The sequence below is a fragment of the Bubalus bubalis genome, chromosome 3 (genome assembly GCF_019923935.1).
Source record: "Bubalus bubalis isolate 160015118507 breed Murrah chromosome 3, NDDB_SH_1, whole genome shotgun sequence".
In the NCBI taxonomy this organism is placed as follows: Eukaryota; Metazoa; Chordata; class Mammalia; order Artiodactyla; family Bovidae; genus Bubalus; species Bubalus bubalis.
Window position 1 is genome coordinate 124,120,253 of NC_059159.1, and position 19,945 is coordinate 124,140,197.

The window sequence follows — 19,945 nt, forward strand, 5'->3', positions numbered from 1 at the left end:
CTCTGGTTTGTGTGTATCCTCTTCTTTCAAAGTCACTGAGACCATTGCTTCAAGGATCACCTGTGCCTCTTCCAGTGACTTAGAGCTTCCAAGTTAGTTCTCTCTAGGGATGATTTTGAATTCCAGTGGCTGGTCCCAGACTAGAGCAGGACTTAGGGGAGAGGAGAAAATTCAACGGGAAGGGAAAAGGTCTGTGTTTAATTGGAGACTCGTGTTATTTTCAGTGTAATGAAAATCCATGAAGACAGCTCTTTCTGCTGACTCTCTTTCAAGTCCTCAGAACACTTATGAAGGGAACGTCTAGTGTCAGGGCAGACCCTGGTGCTACCCAGGATAAGCTCGCTGAGCTGGAGGGGATGGAGAACATAGTCTCCAACCTGAACAATGATCTTCACATTTGTCGGAGATAAGGGGGCCCAAGGGGCTCCGGGTCAGTGTGAGAGTCAACAACTTTCTAGAAGCATGAGGCAGTGAAGCAAGCGTGCCTGCTCCTGACTTTCAGGTTCTCATTTCCGCCTCTAAGCTATAAATAAGAAGGGGTTTGTCAAGCTCTGATCAGGAGGGTTTTGTGGGAGAAATCTGATGTTTCTTCTCCATTGCAATTCCCCTTCATTTCCAGCCTCTGACCTCCATGGAATGTACTGTCTCCTTTGCCCTCAGCATCTGGTTAGATTCAGTCTAGGGAGGCAGCACAGGAGATGGGAGGGTGGAAGACAGGAGAGGTTAGGTATTTCTTGCCCATTCCTGTCCTGCTCTGGCATCATCTCTGTGGCAGGGTCTGGGTCCCTCCATGACTGCTTCCAGCAGGTAGCTTCAGCTTCAGCTCTTACGAGACTCTGCAAACACCATTTCTCCCCTCTACCACTCCAGGCCTTGGGGTGGAATGACTCCTACTGTCATGAGTCTCTGGGTCCTTCACCATCCTGCTCACATCCCTGCACATGATCTCTTTGCCAGAGTCTCTTTAGTGAAGGGATTTAGGGATCTTGCTGCCAAGATCCTGACTGAGAGGAGATTTCAGGCTGGAGGTCAGGGTTCCTGCCTTGCTCACCTCTGGACTCCTCTGGTCTGATTGCAGAGCCTGGTTTTAGCACCCTCAGGAAATAGATACAGAAGTCTTTATTCTTCAGGAACCTATACGGTTTGAGAGAATCTGTCCCCCACCTTCTCCCTCATTTCTCAGACTGTGAGGATGGCCCTTCTTCTGGGCTGCTTTGTTACAGGGAGCCTGGGCACGTCAGGATGGGAAGTGCTCACACCTCCAGGGCCCTCGGCTTAAGGTCTTGGCTGCTGGTCCGGGTGTGCAGTGCCTCTATGTTTCACCCCTTGAAGCCCTGCCGTAGGGGCTCCAGAAATGACAAGTACATCACGTGGCTCATGTGGGGCAGCTGAAGAAAACTACAGGGCCAGTGAGGAGAAATTCCTCATCCTACCTTTAAGAATATCATGTCCAGGAGGAACCTGGTTTCCAGGAGAAGAAACAGCTGACTTTTAGGATTGGCTAGACCTGAGTTTGAATCCTGGATCCTTCTCTTACACACTGGGTGGCTGTGGGAAGTCACTTCGTTGCTGAGTTCCTTTCCTCATATGTAGAATGAGAGTGAGAATAGCCGCCAGGCTCCAAGGTTCCCATGAGGATTACACATGGTATAGATGGGAAGGGCTGGGGTGTGGGCTGGTCCTATGACCCACATGTGCTTATCCTCAGATTCTCCCTACTCGACTCCAGTGCTCCTGGAGAAAGCAGTTTCCCCATCTCCACCTTTCTCTCTCTTACAAAATGAACTTCATAATTCTGTGCGGCCAATACAGCCTTTTACGTTACAATTCAATTCCCCCAACCCCTAATTCTGAGGAGGATCCAACGGTCCCTGAGATTTCTCTAAATTCTGAGGGGACTTCTTTAACCATGGTCACCTTTAGCTCTGAGTTAATCTGATTTCTGGATCATCCTTTTCTCTCTCCTATGTTGTTTCTTTCCTGTGCTGTTAATGAGATGCAACCCTTTCCACAAGTGTTGCAAAATCAGACTTCCCCAGAAGAGAAAAAAAAGCTTGCACTTTGCTAGTGCAGGCTCTGGGCTTCAACTCCTCAGTCCGTGTCCTTTCCTCTCCCCTTTGTTCTGATTGTCCTGGGAGCTCCAAATTCTCACTGTTGTGCTGAGCTCCACAATCTGGGGTAGCCCCTGCTCCCCAGTTCTGCTGCAGCCACCTGTCCTGCCTGAATCTCTCCAGTTTACCCAGGAGAACAGAAGGGTGTTTTATCATATGCTCCCCTCCCCTTTGAGTAGCCACCCATATACACAGTACTGTTTTCCATCCGTGACATAACCAGGGTGGGGTGCTGCGAGATCTAGAACCTCTGCCACCAGAAAGACCCCCTGTTGTCTCTTTCTTCTACCTGTGCACCTCCTCAGGGGGCAGGGACAGAGATGGAGGGGAGCTGCCCTTCCCAAACCCCCAGTCCTGGACTGGAGCCCTAGCACTGTCATTCAGGTGCTGGGGACCTTGGGATGTTCTAGGCATGAAACACTCTTTTGAAAGCCTGCCTGGAGAATCGTTAGCATAGGCAAGCCAGGGCTGAAGGTAGACTTCTGTAAGAACGTGTGAGATTGGGGCAGAGGGGAAAAGCCTGGGAGCCAGGCCACAGGAATCGCCCATCATGCATACATGATGGGTGAATGTACACATTCACCGCGTGGAGTCAGGTGCCCTTTGAGCGCATGACCTGGAGACCGTCTCTGGGCCCCAGGGTCCTCACTGTCAGGTGACACTGTGGGGCTGGGCCACCTGGAGCCCCAGCCCGGCACCCTGAGCCCGGCGAGCTGGCCGGAGCACTGGCGTCCTGGCACAGGAGCCGTGCACACGTGCTCTCACGCAGAGCCTGTGTTGTCTCTTGATCATGCTTTCTCTCACCTTGTCTTTGTGTCACTGGATAGGAGCCCATCTGTCACACTGAGCCATCTGCTTCCTCTCCTGCCATCTCTCCTGCCCAACTCTAAGTAAATTAAAAAACAAAGAGGCAGGAAGCCGCTGACAGCCGCATTTATCCTCATCTCTACGTTTGGCAATGGGAGCCGAAGGGCCGGCTTTATGGGTCTGAACTAAAGATTAGTTCAGGCTAGTGAGAAGGGAACAGTCCCATGGTTGTGACATCCTGACCTGGGACAACACCACAGGTGGCGTGAATGTGGGCTGGGGCTGAGGAGGAAGGGATTGAGGTCAGATGAGGGCGGTGGCAGGACACGAGCTTCCGAGCCGGGCAAAACTGGTGTGCTGCTCAACACTGGAGTTTGGAGAGCTCCCGTTCCAGCTCTGCCTTATAAGTTACTGACCTCACAGAGAGACTAAGCGAGCATCACATAGATTGATAGCAGGCGTACACCAGTGTTCCAAAGAGAGCAGGTATTTCTGGAGACTCAGGGTAGGCAAGAGTGAGGATGGGGTAGGCAGGGAGCCCCTTGTCTAGGAAAAGGCATTAGGGAGGAGTTGGTGATCTGAGGCTCCTTTGTGGGCCTCAGTCTCCACATCTATAAAATGGGACTAGGACTGCTGGGCCAAACCCTAGGGAAAGTTTATAAGGACCGAGAGAAACGGGACAAACCTGGAGGATGTGTAGGTCAGAGGAGCAGGAGACCCAGCCTGGGGACTGCTGCCGTGGCTTCTGATGGGATGGCTCTGTGGCAAATTGTGTAACTGTTTCCCTTGTTTACTGCCCTCTTTGTGAGATCATGATTGCCCCATCTCACTGACATCGGATTTGGCCATGTAACTTGCTTTGGCCACTGAAACTGAGGGGAAATGCCATATGCCAGTTCTAAGTAGCAGCTTTAAGAACTGTCAGATACTTCTGTTATTGTTCTTTCCCTTCTTCCATGGGACTAAAGTAAGGTGTTCTCATCTAGTACAGATCTTAAAATGAGGATGGAATGGAAAAGAGCCAGAGCTGACCCACAGTGGATACGTATGTGAGCTGGAAATAAATATTTGTTGTGAGTCAATGACATTTCAGAGCTGTTGGCAAAAGTTGACTGATTTAGCCCCTTTTAAATGCAAGCTGGTCCCAAACCCCATCTTGGAAAATGGATGCTGCCTGCTCCTGCCTGGGTTCCTGCAGTCTCTGGTTTTCGCCATCTATGACTCTCTTTGGGTCTCAGTAATTTTGCCTGAGAAATGATTGGTTGTGGACAGTTAGGAGTCAACCAGGGAGGGGGAGAATGGAGGGCAACACAACTGTGTCATCCCAGCTAGAGACTGTTTGCCGGTAGGAGCCCCGATACTTATATCACCTCCAGAGAAGGCAGAGTAGCATCTAGTCCCAGACCAAGCAAGTTGTCAGGGGAATACTTTCCAGGCATGCATGGTTCTATCTTGAGGAACAGTCTGGGGAATAAGTTTACTTATACTTCCAGGAATTTTTTAGTGCCCCTTATAAATTACCGCCCAGAGAGCTGGTTTATTCCTTATTCTGGTTCAGAGCATGGCTGGCCCCATTCTCAGGAGGAATGCATATTGGGGTGGAACCCAGATGTGGTTTGAAGTGGATCCAGTCACACAGAAAAACCAGCTCCCATTCTGGGCATTGGATGGGGGGGCATTTGTCACAGCTTTATAGGGGTCAGTCCCAGAGGCCCCCTTGAGATGATATCCTTGCTTTTGAAGATCAGTCAGGTAATCTTCAATATGGTGCTGGTAAACCAACTGTATCAGGATCACTTGAGAAGTTTGCTGAAAATGCATGTTCTAGCATCCCATCTACTGAACCAGTGAAACCTGAGGCTGTTCATTCTGATGTTCTTCTAATCCAACACCTCAACGCCATCACAGATGGAGAAAGAAGAAGCTGAGTCTTGTGACCCTCAGGTACTCACTAGCCCCTCTGCAGCCCTTGAAATAGATCCCACCCCTCCTAGGCAGGAAAGCATGATCCAGGTGGACTGTCAGCAAGTCCAACCTGATGGGGAAGGGATGCTGCTCCTGGAATAACACTGTGATATGTATGGAATTTATAATCTGGCTATTTCAGCAAATATTTGTGTACTTTGCTGAAAGCTGCACTTTCAGATCAATTCTGCACGCGTCTCTTTCAAATTATTATTGTAAGCTTGCAAAATTGAATTTATTACTGATGTAAAAATAATAAGCTCAGGAATCATTCATTACTTTACTTTCTACTCTCAGGAGTCAGCTCAGTTTTTGAAAAGTCAGGAAGGTCCACAATAATCCCAGGTTTCCTAAGTAAGGGACCTGGGATGAAGTAGGAGCTCAGTAGAGGGACAGATTTGGGGGACATGGGACATATTGATTTTGTGGTGCATGTGGAATCACCATAGGCATATTGGTAGGCAAAGGCCAAGCAGGTCTAGAGCTTAGGAGAGAGGACTGGTTTGAAAGCAAAAAGTTAAAACTTTTAGCACAGGTGAGATGGTTCAGAGACATTGTTTTCTGTGATAAATGAGATCAGGCATCCTCAGCCCCTTTGCCTGTTAACAGAAAATAGGGGTGGGGTAAGGAAGCAACGGGCTTCCCAGGTGGCTCAGAGGTAAAGAATCCGCCTGCCAATGCAGGAGACTCAGTATCTATCCCTAGGTCAGAAGGATCTGCTGGAGAAGGAAACGGCAACCCTCTCCAGTATTCTTGCCTGGGAAATCCCATGGACAGAAGCCTGGTGGGCTGCATACAGTCTATGGGGTCGCAAAGAGTCAGACATGACTTAGCAACTAAACAACAACAGGAACAGGGAAGGAAGGATGAGCGGTGAGAGGCTGGGACAGATGGTTTATAAATTTCCTCAGCACCAACATTCTGCTGCTCTGTGCCACAAACATTTGTGAATTTAATTCAACAGACCCAGTCACTGTGCTAAGCACAACTCGATCCATCCACTATTTACAGATACCCTTATCCGGCTGCCCAGTCACACCAGATGACCCCCAGGTCCCAGAAAAACTAGATCGTTTCACAAGGCTATATCTTTGGACATGCTGTTCACTCTTCCTGGAATTTCACCCTAGGCTTTCTCCCCTGAGAAATTTCTCCCTAACCTTCACTTGAGCTTTAATGTCACTTCCTCCAGGTGCTGCCTGATTTGTGCCTGCATCAAATCTAGCCCTTCCATCTAATAAACACTTAACAGAGACACACTGCGCTGTCGTCACTGACCCACAAGTGTCTTCCTCAATAGGTTGTGAATTCCTTGGGGCAGAGTCTGTGTCTGGTTTATCTGAGGACCTAGGACACAACACGTGCTCAACAAGTGCTAAATTGCTGAAGCAGTTAGCAAAGGCCCCAGTGTCCACAGGGGAGCTCAACCGGAGCAGTTATTATTCAGAGGGGTTATTATTCAGAAAGGTTATTCCTCATAGTCCCTGCCTCCCTGCTCCCAGGTGAGGACCCTCTCTCCCATGGAGAGTCCTCAGAGAATCAGCACGTCATCACTTCAACACTACTAAGCATACAGCGGCCAATGCCACCACCAAGAAATGCCTCTGTCTTCAGACAGTTTCCTGGATCCTAGGCCTTTTTCAATTCATCTCATTTTCTCAAGCCTGCTGTGTGTTGGGCTTGACTCCTAGGAAGCTGAGATAGAGCAGATCTATTTCTTGCCCTGAAGAGTTCACATTCAGGTCAGGAGTTAGGCTCAAATGACTTGTAAACAGAGCTCTGGAGGTTTGATGGAGGGAGGTCCCCACATCGGAGGATGTCGTTAGGCAGGGTCAGGGCAGGGAAGGCATCCAAAGCAGAGGGAGCAGCATGAGCAAAGTCCTGGTATAGGGAATGGTTATTTGGCTGGAGGGGAACCATGTGAAGCAAGCGGCTTCAAAGGTAGACTGGGACCAGCTTACAGGAGGAAGGGCCATCAATGCTAAGAAAATACATTGTCCACGGGGCTCCCACATGTGGTTATTCAGATGTGTACTGTACAAAGCTGTCATGTCTTAGGGTGCCACTTCTCTTGCAAGCAGCTTCATTGTTCTGAAATTATAAAATATTATTATTACAAATTTTTTCACTCTAAATATGAGTAGTATAAACATTTTCATGACAATTTTCTGGCAGATGGAAGTAAAATATCTTGTTCTAACCAGGTTGATACCTATTGTTCCAATTCTACTTTTGAAGAAGAAATGTGTTTTATAATCAAAAAGCCTAGTTTGTAACAATTAGACTGCAGAATGCAAACTCAGACATACTCTAAAAATACCCACTTTTCATTTTCTTAATACCAATTTGACACAATGTTTTCCGTAAAATTACTATTATAAGTAAAGGGATGCAGGAACCAAAATCAGTATGCAAAATGCTTTAAAGCATCAAAGGAAATAAAACATTCTGTGAAGAAAAATTAAATGATGATGTTTAAGAAGAATATGTTCTTGTTGCTAAACAAATTAGAGACCAAAGATGCCAACTTCTCTAAACTAATACAATTATGTAAAGTTTAAAAATAAAATAAAATTAAAAAAAAAAATAATAATGTTAATTAAAAAAAAAAAGAGGGGAACATGAAGAAAAACAATCAGAAAAAGACTCAATTTAACATGAATCCATGATTAACCCATTTGCGACCCGTATAACATTTCAAAGTCGTTTTCTTTTTAAAAAGAAGAAAGTTTTGTAATGCTGAAAAATATCATGGTCTTTCATTCTTCCAAATGACATATGTAATTTGAAGAGTTGTGATGAGTTTGAACAACTGTAACTCTGTGAAAATTTACAACAAACTGATCGCTATGCTATTGATGAAGCATCGATCTGTGAGGAACTAAAACCTTAAACTGCTTTTAAAGTCTCCTTTTGCCACTTAGCAATACACTTGAATCAATAATTTACTGGATGCTTTCCTGAATATTTTTTGCAGCTCTCAGAATATATTTAACTTTGACAACATTGGTTGCCAGTGGAGAACATAGCTTCTTGAGATTAAAATGTATTCTATCCAGAATCAAGACCAGAGTATGCCCATTGGGTTTGTCAAAAAGATATTAAAACACAAAGACAAAAAATAACAGGAAAGATGCCACATAAGAAGCAGGAGATGGGTGCTTGCCTCATCCCTAGGTAAATTTTATAAAAAACAATTGGTCAAATAAATATGGATTTTAAATTACTTAAGATTTATAGTGGGTAAAATCTAATGATCATTTCTAGACAAAACAAGATATGTGGGCAAGTAAGCATTAAAATGATCATAAATACTTTTTTCTGTGAAAGAAAGATGCCTGTCTTGGCTTGTGCTGTGCTGTGTTTAGTTGCTCTGTTGTGTAGCCCACCAGGCTCCTCTGTCCATGGGGATTCTCCAGGCAAGAATACTGGAGTGGGTAGCCTATCCCTTCTCCAGGGGAACTTCCCAACCCAGGAATTGAACCAGGGTCTCCTGCACTGCACTGCAGGCGGATTCTTTAACCTGAGCTAAGACCAGGGAAGCCCATGTCTTAGCCTATATTTCCATAAACAGCAGAGGTTGGTTCATTTGGGGAAACTGGTGCCAGGGAACTGGGAAAAGCGAAGCAGGAAGGGAGGTCCCCATTATTTAGTGGCATCTGCTGTGAGCACCTGGACTCCATCTGGCTGGGACCCTGAGGAACCCCGAGGAATGCACGCCATGGGGCAGAAGAAGGGAATATTTCTCCACTGGTGTCCATGCCCCTTGGGTCAAGAGTTGTTACTCTTGAATTACTCTTGAATTAACCCTCTTGTACTTCAGAGTTTGCACATTTGTCTTAATGATTTCTGTGGCCACATCATAAAAGTCCTAGAGCAGAAAACAGGAGACACAGGGTAGTTCTCAGGTGATGTTTCAGCACAGCTTGTTTCCTCAGAAACAGCTGGAGTAAACAAGTGGCTAAGAAGGGTGAAGTGGGAAAGAGATATATCTGATACAATATATAACAACTTAAGAACAAGTGATTTTAGTGTACCTCTAATTATTGTGAATAAAAACTCAAATTTTCTATTTACTTCGACCTTTTAATTTTGGTTGAATGAACACATGGTACACAAATCTTAGGTGTACAGCTTAAGTATTCTTTTATATTCTAAAACTGATTTGTTTATTTAAAAAATGACTTTGTTGTAATTATTATTTTAAGAAGTAAATAAGTGAGTGATAGTCGCTCAGTTGTGTTCAACTCTTTGCAACCCCATGGACTAAGCCTGCCAGGCTCCTTTGTCCATGAAATTCTCCAGCAAGAATACTGGAGAGTGTTGCCATTTCCTTCTCCAGGGGATCTTCCCGACCCAGAGATCAAACATGGGTCTCATTGCAGGCAGATTCTTTATCATCTGAGCCTCCATGGAAGCCTACTATTAAGAGACTCTTCTAAGTATAAAGACAGGTCAACTTAAAAAGTATCAGCAGATACAAGCTTGACTTTGTCTTATAATCTACAGACAATACATTAGAATATGTAATGAATCCATATACCTTTTCCAAAGGAAAGTAACAATAAGTTTATAAATATAAAATATAAAAGTAGCAGAAGTAGCAATAAGGTTATAAATGACAATCATCAATCAGATGAAATAATTTAAATGAAGTTTACCTCTCTCAACAAGATGGGAACTGGGCAAGTGATCAGGAAGGAAATACAATGTGCTTTTAACTTTGTATGAAAAATAATGTTCAGTTCCATGCTGCTGAACATAGTTCTGTTTTTGCTAAATAAATCCTCTACTTCAAATTTCTATCCGAATTAGTGTACCTATTTAAAACTGTACTTGGGTGAGGGGTGACTTGTTCTAATTTGCATTAAGGTGCCTATGGACTTCAGTGGGGCCTCTGAGTAACAGTGCTGTGTGTCTTAGGTAGGGAGGAACACTGCTTCACCCAGTGGGTGAGACTTGGATAATTGGAGCCAAATTGACTTTTTGTAATTGAATGCTTTTGAAGACTCAACTTGGAGAATTTGACATTTTAAGGGTCCTTATAACAATAAGGGGACATTTTAAAATCAGGGAGTCTTTATGCTTAGCTTTTGGAACATTGAAATTCCTTCCCTTCCTCCCACCCTCCTGGACCTTCTTGAAGGTGTTCCTACTAGAGAACATGTGGAATCAGAGGGTCAAGAGTAAAACCAAAGCAGGTACCGGAGCAGGGCTTCTCAACAGAGGGATGATTGATGTTTGGGGCCAGAAATCCTTTGTTGGGGTGGGTAGGGGAGGGCTGTCCTGTACAATCCAACGTATTCAGCGGCATTCCTGGCCTCTGCCCACCAGATACTAGGAACAATCCACCTGCCCCTTCACCCTGTGTGGCAACCAAACCAGCCTCCAGACATTGCCAAATGTCCCTGGGGGGGCAAGGTAGCCCCCAGGGCTGAAATGAAAACTGGTGAAGGATCTGTTTGTGCAGCTAATTATTTTTAATACTTCTTCCCATAAGCTCCCATTTTCTATACTTTCCTTAAAAAAAAAAATATATATATATATATACACACACACACACATATAGGTATAGATATATATATATATTATACTATTTCCCCTGTTGGAGAATTTAGTGAAAATCACAACTTAGGGGCCTTCAAGATAATGTAGCCAGGCCATTATCTGAGAATGCCCAATTTCTGAATGTTGGAGCTGGACAGTGAAGATCTGGAAGGGGAGTCAGGAGAGTCAGTGACTAAGCAGATTACACTGAAGAAATAGCAGGTAAGCAGGGAGAGGGGAGAGAGAGAGGCCTGAGGAGCCCAGCATATGTCCACACAAGAGGGACTATGGTGTGAGAGACTGAAGCTGCCACATCTGACCATGACTTTGGCTGCTGCCTGAGAGAAATGACTTCTGCTTCACTTCTGCCTTCCAAGATTTCCTCTCTTAGGCAAACTCTAATCCCACAAACCCTACAGGGAAGAAGATTCTGGGAAATGTAGTTCCTAGTCTGATGATAATGGGAGCAGTGGTTGCTGGAAGATCCAGAAGAGTGGCATCCATACACATTGCTTTCACTAAGGCTGATTTCTGAGTAGAAACGGTAAGGACAGCACACTCCCACCTGAAACGATGCCACTTTCCTCATTACAACTGAGGACAAGTTCACTGCTCACTCCTCCTGCCAAAAGAGGAAACACAGAGTCCCAGAGGAAATTGTATCCATCCCTGGATGATGTTTGCTCATCTAGCTGGGTCACCTGCGGTAACTTAATATGGAGATACAGGATTAAACACTATTAATGCACTGCATATTAGCTAAACAAGAAAGGGAGAAAAGTGAAAGTGAGTGAAGTTGCTCAGTTGTATCCGACTCTTTGTGACCCCATGGAGCCTACCAGGCTCCTTGGTCCATGGAATTTTCCAGGCAAGAGTACTGGAGTGGGTTGTCATTTCCTTCTCCAGGGGATCTTCCCAACCCAGGGATCGAACCTGGGTCTCCCGCATTGCAGGCAGACGCTTTACCATCTGAGCCACCAGGAAAGGGAGGGGGGAAGAACAGAAAAATCAAAGAAAGAAGAAAGCAAGTAGTTCCCATTTTATAATTAACACATATAAATACACTCATATCAAAGCAAAGAAACAAAGCAATGAATTCCCATTTTGGCAATGGGTCATGTGGTTGTAGCAGGAATTTGACTTCTTTTTTTAAACTACGCGTTCCTTAATCCCTTTTGCTCTTAGCAAGCATTTTGACTAGTTATGGTTCCTTGTCTGGTGGAATCATTCAAACCGTCATTCCTGAGGAGTCTATGTCATTAGACTATGCTGATGTTTTCCATGCACTTCTACCACAGGACATAAGAGTATTATAAAACATCCAGAAAGTCTCCTGGGTCCCAGAAAGACTCCTCTTAATCCCTTGTCTTAGCCTATTTGGGCGATTGTAACAAAATACCCATGACTGCTGTATGTAAACAATGAACATCTATTTCTCACAGTTCTGGAGGCTGGGAAGTCAAAGATCATGGTACAGGCAGATTCAGTATCTGGTAAGGACTTGCTTCCTCATTAATGGCTGTCTTTTCATTGTAACCTCACATGGTAGAAAGGTCCAGGGAGCTCTTTGAGGTTCCATTCATAAGGGCTTCACCCTTGTGACCTAATTACCTTCCAAAGGTCCTACCCCCAGATACCAGCACCTTGGGTGATGAATTTCAACTATGAATTTTTGGGGAAACAAAAACATTTAATTTATAGCAGGACCCATTGTCCAAAATCACTGCAAATGGTGACTGCAGCCATGAAATTAAAAGATGCTTACTCCTTGAAAGGAAAGTTATGACCAACCTAGACATCGTATTAAAAAGCAGAGACATTACTTTCCCAACAAAGGTCCATCTAGACAAGGCTATGGTTTTTCCAGTAGCCATGTATGGATGTGAGAGTTGGACTATAAAGAAAGCTGAGTGCCAAAGAATTGATGCTTTTGAACCGTGGTGTTGGAGAAGACTCTTGAGAGTCCCTTGGACACAAGGAGATCCAACCAGTCCATCCTAAAGGAGATCGGTCCTGGGTGTTCATTGGAAGGACTGATGTTGAAACTGAAACTCCAATACTTTGACCACCTGATGCGAAGGGCTGACTCATTTGAAAAGACCCTGATGCTGGGAAAGATTGAAGGCAGGAGAAGAAGGGGACAACAGAGGATGAGATGGTTGGATGGCATCACTGACTCAATGGAGATGGGTTTGGGTAGACTCTGGGAGTTGGTGATGGACAGGGAGGCCTGGTGTGCTGCAGTCCATTGGGTTCCAAAGAGGTGAACACGACTGAGCGACTGAATTGAACTGAACTGAACCATTGTGATGGAGAAGGCAATGGCAACCCACTCCAGTACTCTTGCCTGGAAAATCCCATGGACGGAGGAGCCTGGTAGGCTGCAGTCCATGGGGTTGCTAGGAGTTGGACACAACTGAGCGACTTCACTTTCACTTTTCACTTTCATGCATTGGAAAAGGAAATGGCAACCCACTCCAGTGTTCTTGCCTGGAGAATCCCAGGGATGGGGGAGCCTGGTGGGCTGCCATCTCTGGGGTCGCACAGAGTCAGACATGACTGGAGCGACTTAGCAGCAGCAGCAGCAGAACCATTGTGAAGTAGCAACTTAACTTCCCCTTGGTAATCAGGACTAATCATTCCAGTAATACACAATGGACCACTATTGTATTCTTTGAACGAAGTCATCCTCCTTTGGAAAATAAGATGTCTATGCCAAAGAGCCAAAGTCATGGGCATAGAAGCAAATATGTATCCTTGAGTTGTGAACTTAAAGCCTGAAGTCATCATTTTCTATTTTCAAATTCTTCAGCACAATTAGAAGTAGCCAACTAACCCCACAGTCCTTATGAGCTTTATTTCCACTATAATGTTCTATTGCAGAGCTAGTTGGTGCCTTGACTTTCTACAGAAACCTGACTTCAGATGATGGCAGGTAAAAATCTAAGCAAATTTTCTGTCACTTTATGCCATGGATCACAATGAGGTAGCAACAGTGTGGTTAATGCCCTTAATTCTAATATTTGTGAGAGATTTCCATACTCTCCTCCTTATGAGTCTGTTTTTCAAACCTCTAGTGATTTCATTCAGGAAAACAGAGCCAAGCAAGTATTACAAGAATAAGAGGTTTAACATAGGAGTTGGTGTGTTCACTTGTGTCGGACTGTTTGCAATCCCATGGGCTGTGGCCTGCCCAGCACCTCTGTTCATGGAACTTTCCAGGCAAAAAATACTGGAATTGGTTGCCATTTCCTACTCCAGGGGATCTTCTTGACCCAGGAAGTCAACCTGCATCTCTTCAGTCTCCTTCATTGGCAGGCAGGTTCTTTACCACTAGCGCCACCTGGGAAGCCCAGGGCTTATACAAATCTGAGAGTGAGGAGTGAGGTTCTAGAAGGAGGAAGTTGAAGAGTCTGAGAAGCAGTTGCTAACCACTTCCACCTGAATTACAGGTGGTGCAGGTGGTGCAGAGAGCACCTGTGGGAAAGTCCAAGAAGCTGTATTCATATGGCCCACAAAATGGGTCTGTGGGACGGGAGCTCACGAAGAGGTCTGCAAAGCTACTGCATCTATTAAATCTGCCATGCCCGGCGACTCTGCCGTTATGTCTGACTACCGTGGTGTCCCAATAACAACGGCTTCCTGTTGGTATCTCACTTGCAGATTTTGCACAGGTTGCTCTCACTGGCAGTCTCCATCCTGGAACCATTCAGGAAACAGCATACTGGGAAGTGTAGTTCCAGGCTGTAAGCGGATTGATGGTGCCAAATTGACAGCAAGACAACTGAGTACAATATCCAGTAACAGGGAATTGGTTAACTAAATTATGATATAATCATGTAATCTGCACAACCTGTGTCAGTCAGGGTTCAACCAGAGAAACAGAACCAGTAGGAGCTATATGTATGCAGATTTATTGGCTTGTGTAACTGGGGGCTCTGGTCAGGTGAGTCTGTAGGGCAGGCCCCTGGGAAGGGCACAAGCTAACGCTGCTGTCCATGGGCACAGTTTCTTCCTCAGTGAAGCTTTAGTTGTGCTCTTTAGGTTTCCAGCTGGCTGACTCTGGCCCTCCCAGATTATCTAGGATAATCTCCCTTACAGTTAATTAGGGACTTTAATCACAGCTACAAAAGAATACCTTCACAGCAATACCTAGTTTAGAGTTTGACTGAATAACTGGGGACTGTAACCTAACCAGTTTATCAAGCTGACCAGCCCACAAAATGAAAGCGATTAGGTAACATGACAATTCATGATGCTCTAGAACATTTAATGATACCAGAAATTGTTCATGAAATATGGAGTTAAAAAGGCAAGTTATAAAACAACATATAGCGTATTCTATTTGCCTGAAAACGTATCTATTTAAGAAAATAGGCTAAAATGGCACATGAGAATGTTTCGGGTGGTAATTACCGAGTGCTGAGAGATTGGGTGATGAAAATTTCCTCCTTTTTGCTTACGTATATTTCCTAAATTATTTACAATGAACAAATGATACTTATAACAATTTTAATATTCTATTTTAGACACATTAGGGAACCCTGCTAATTAAATACCAGGAGGTTCTTCCTGAGATGTGAGGGGTTTCTCTCCCCTCCCACTCCCTAAGCCTTTCCTTCCCTGTCTACTTACAGATACCAAAGGTACTTGCAAAATCGGAAGCTCTCAAGTCTTAGGATGAAAATGCTCCCCTCTTATGCCTCTCTTTAACAAGTATAGGTGAATGTGGTGGGTGAGATGTTGAAAGTAAGCGTTTAATTTAGTATACATGGTGGAGAGAACCTTTAATATAATATTAATTCCTTGTGCAAATTAGCAAGGTTTAATAACCATGTGAGCCATCGGGAATCCTGGTGTGACTCAAAATGACATCTGCATTAATGGTCTAATTAATAATGTATATGTTAATAAGAATCTCATTAAAGCCAGGGCACAATTATCAATGCAGGATGCAATTCCTTAGTATCTGTGGGCCAGTGTAGTGCTCTGGTGATTCCAGTTGCAATTTCCATGGATAAATGACCTTTTAAGTCTCATTAATTGATTAAGGAGGCAGTGATTAGTGTAAAAACTTAACTGCTTTGGAAGTACAAAACCACTGGTAAGACAGTGATGGTTACAAATCAGGAGGAACTGGGCCAACTCATCATAGGCAGTGGGGCGGGTGCAGAGACAGCACGCCAAGCCCACTCATCCATGTCTCCCCCTCTGCACCCCCAGTCTGGACATTTGACTCCGCTCTTATGAGTCTTTCAATAAGAATCATATCAGCACTAATTAATTTTATGGACAAATTATTTTTCAAAGCCAGCACCTTAAAGTTAATGGAATTCTTTGGTCCATTTTCCTCTCTATCTTTTCTCAAATCTTATTGAAACTATTTCAGCCAAGGCCATTGTTTCACCATGAAGACTTGGTTTATCAATCAGTTTTCTTTCTTTTTCTTTTCTTTCAAATTGACTCATGGTACCATATGCCACTGTAGCTTTTCTTTTCTTGGTCACTGTTTCGACCAAGTCCAAGTTTCTTGAGTTATATTTAGCAAATCAACATCAAGAAGATTTGATGCTTTGGTCAATTTTTAGTCAATGAAATTTCCACCAAGTGGAGTTTTAGCCTTTGTCAATTGTATTTTATGCTGATTATTGCCACCAGTCATCCTGGCTGTACATTGGGTAAATAACCGAGAGCTAATCTTTATGTCTAAGCTAACCCATGGGAAAAAAATGTGAGCAAGTTTATGAACCAGAGGCAGATGTTAGGGGAGAGGGAGAAGGAATGGAAGTGGGGGTGGACCTGGAAGGGAGGGTACCCAGATAGGGGAGAAACAGAGAGATGGAGACAGACAGCAAGAGATGGTAGCAGTTCTAGCTTATTGGCCACTCTGCTTTTGACTTTTCATCAGAGTCAAAATATCTACTTCTCTACTCACCTAATTCCAAGATTTCAGAGCCCTTGCTTGGGGTGGATCCTGCGTCATCGGAGTGGGGCTGAATAGTGTAGAGATTCTTCCCTGCAAGATCCCCAGTCAGGGGAGCCAAGCATGGAGGCTGAGGGTGCTAAGCCATAGGGGTAGTGATCCAGGACAAAGGAATCACACAACTGCATCTCTGCTCCCCCAGCTGCTGGCACAGGGCCTGGCCAGGGAACATGCTCTAAAATAAGAGTCTGCTTATCTATTAAGATGGGTTGACACTTTACTATGTCCCACGTACTATCTTAGGATCTGAGGGTACAGCTGAAGAACAAGCATTGCACTAGAAGAATGAGAAGGAAGGGCTGAGAGGAAGCAAGCATGTAGAATATGCTGCTGCTAAGTCGCTTTAGTCGTGTCTGACTCTGTGCGACCCCAGAGACGGCAGCCCACCAGGCTCCCCCGTCCCTGGGATTCTCCAGGCAAGAACACTGGAGTGGGTTGCCATTTCCTTCTCCAATGCATGAAAGTGAAAGTGAAAGTGAAGTCGCTCAGTCGTGCCCGACTCTTCACAACCCCATGGACTGCAGCCTACCAGTCTCCTCCGTCCATGGGATTTTCCAGGCAAGAGTACTGGAGTGGGGTGCCCCTGCCTTCTCCAGCATGTAGAATATATCAGTGTATAAACTCAGACTTTTTAAAAAGTAGGCAGGACTCTGGTAATTAATTTTTAAGATCAAAGCCAGTGATGCTAAACTGAGGCCTGTTTGGAGAAGGGGCAACACCCGGCACTGGTGAGCAGCATGTTTGGTGGGGGTGATGTTCGTGATGGTTTCTTCTCTCTCAGTTCTTGGGTCTGTGTGCCCAAAGCTGTTACCCAATCCTTCCTCCTGGTTTCCTCTCCTTAGAGGCCCAGGAAGGACTCAGGAAACTTGGATTCTGACCCTGCCTCTGGATGCTTTTCTCCCGGCTGTGGCCCGACAGTTTCCCCATTTGTAGCTGTACTCTCCCCAGGGCCCCTTCTCATGGGGCCACCAGTCATTGCCATGAGGAAGTGCCAGCTGGGCCTTGCTTAGAATCTGAGGCTCTGCCCACAGGCCCTTGACCTCTAGAAATTAGGTCTTGCCTGCTCAGGGATGGTTGCAGACAACTGAACTATCCCCTGGACTGGAGCCCACTGGGACTCACAGTCTTGAGGGATTTTGGGTCCTCTATCCCCTGTTAGAAAATTTCTTCAATTCTCCTTCCTATACTCACCATCCTATACCTGCTTGTCTTCTGAAATGAGTTTCCCTTAGACTATAGACTGTGGGGCTGGGGTCTTTCCTACTGAAGATAAAACCAAGTTCCTGGAGTCTACAGAACTCTCTGGGCTTTGTTGAAAGGCTGACCTGTTCATATCAAATCAAGTCTCATGAGACAGAGACCTAACATTTATCAGCCAGTTGCCATGTGCCAGGTTCTCTGCTGGACTTAAAGTGTCATAATCTTAACTACCCAGAATTGCATATATTTTTCACATCTTGCTGATGGAGATACTGAGGCTCAAAGAGTGTTAGTCCAGCAGGTTAGTCCAGCAGTCCAGAGTTAAGGTCCAGCAGGTCCTAACTATCACAGCCCTGCTTTTTGCTGCTCCAGGAGTCATCTTGGGGTCTGCCCAGTGGCCAGATCTCCATCAGCCTAGAAGCATTTGGGGGCCTTCAGGACCTTACTAAGTGATCACCTCCAGGGGACACAGGGGCAGGCGGGCTAATGAACTTCAGGTGGTAGCTCCTGGCTTTGCCCTTTCCCTACTGGAGGCCCCAGAGAGAAAGAGAGAAACAGCCAGAAGTCAGTCATTGTGGCCCCCAGATCACATTAACCAGGGATCCTGTAAATCCCGTTGATTGCCACACAGCATCTTATTATCTTAGAAAGAAAAGACCCTGGGTGGTGATCTGGTTCTGCCCCTTACTGTTCAGACAGGGGAAGGCACCTGCCCAAAGTCACATCAGAGCAAGTCAGGGGTTCCACCTTTGCCTCCTGATGGCACCAGCCTGCTTTCCATGGCCCAAAGGTCAGCAGAGATGCGAGAGCTTACAAAGGCTTTTCTTCCTTCCTTTAACTCTCCCTTTAAGAGTCACTTACTGCTTTCCTCTTGATAACAATTTCACAGCAATTCACACACCCTGAGGGGTGAATGCATAGCAGATTGCTAAAGCCAGGCTGTAATTATCCATCCTTCTGCTCCAAGTGAGGAATTCACTTGCGTTGGGATGAATGCTGCCGGATCTGTCAGCTATGCTATTGTTTCCTGAACACTCGCTCTGGACTGGCTCTTTGGGGACCCTACATAGAAGGGCATATAGATGAATCAAAGATTGCTGTCCCCAGGAGTCTCCGGTGCAGCAAGAGACTGGAGATGGGTCACAAATAGCTAGGAATAGAGAGAGCGTGGCAGGTTTCCAACGTGGAGTCCCCATAAAATTCTGCAGACTCTGGTGGGATTTGGTTGATGCTGGAGGCAGGGGCGGAGCTTGGCACAGCTTCAGGTGTGGGAGCTGCAGGAATGGAGTGGAGGTGTAGAAGGGGGAGCTGAAGAATGGGGTTTGCTGTGTAAGAAGGCAAGCTGTGGAAGATGAGGTTGGACTGGTGATTCAGTCTGACTGTAAGCCCTAAACACCTGTGATGTTGGCCTTGCTCAGAGGTTATAAACTGCTGCCCCATCAGACTGAGGCCTCTGATGAGCTTTTGTTTTAATTTTTAACATTTCAAGTTAGTGACCAATCTTTAAAAACCAGAAGATTTAACACAAGAAATGGATTTCTAGTTCTTTGGAAACATTCGAAGAACTAGCAACCCTGGGCCTCCTGAGTCTCCCTAAGCTTTATCAGATAGAGATTTCTTTATTGTACAAATATTTATTGTGTACCTACCATATGCTGAGGAAGCCTCAGTAAACAAAACAGACTCAAGCAATTGTACTCTAGTGTGATGGTCATAATTCCTGCCCTGCCATCCTCCCAGCAAGGAGACAGCAGACATGGGAGTGCTTTGCAAACTGTGGTGCACCTGTGAAAGGCTGTGGTCAAGATCTGCTGCTGCTAAGTCACTTCAGTCATGTCCGACTCTGTGCGACCCCATAGACGGCAGCCCACCAGGCTCCCCCGTCCTTGGGATTCTCCAGGCAAGAACACTGGAGTGGGTTGCCATTTCCTTCTCCAATGCATGCAAGTGAAAAATGAAAGTGAAGTCACTCAGTCGTGTCTAACTCTTTGCGACCCCATGGACTGCAGCCTAGCAGGCTCCTCCGCCCATGGGATTTTCCAGGCAAGAGTACTGGAGTGGGGTGCCATTGCCTTCTCTGTGTTCAAGATCTAGTTGGGCTTATAACTCAGCTGATTTTTTCCATTCAGAAAACTATATTCCTCCAACAGTCAGATAACTGGGGTTAATGTCAGGAAGTCTTCCTTACACTTTAGTTAGCTTTTTTTTTTTTTTCCTTTGAATTGTGGTATCTATTTTTATTTATTTATTTTAAACTTATTTAATTGGAGGCTAGTTACTTTACAATATCGTGGTGGTTTTTGCCATACATTGACAGGAATCAGCCACAGGT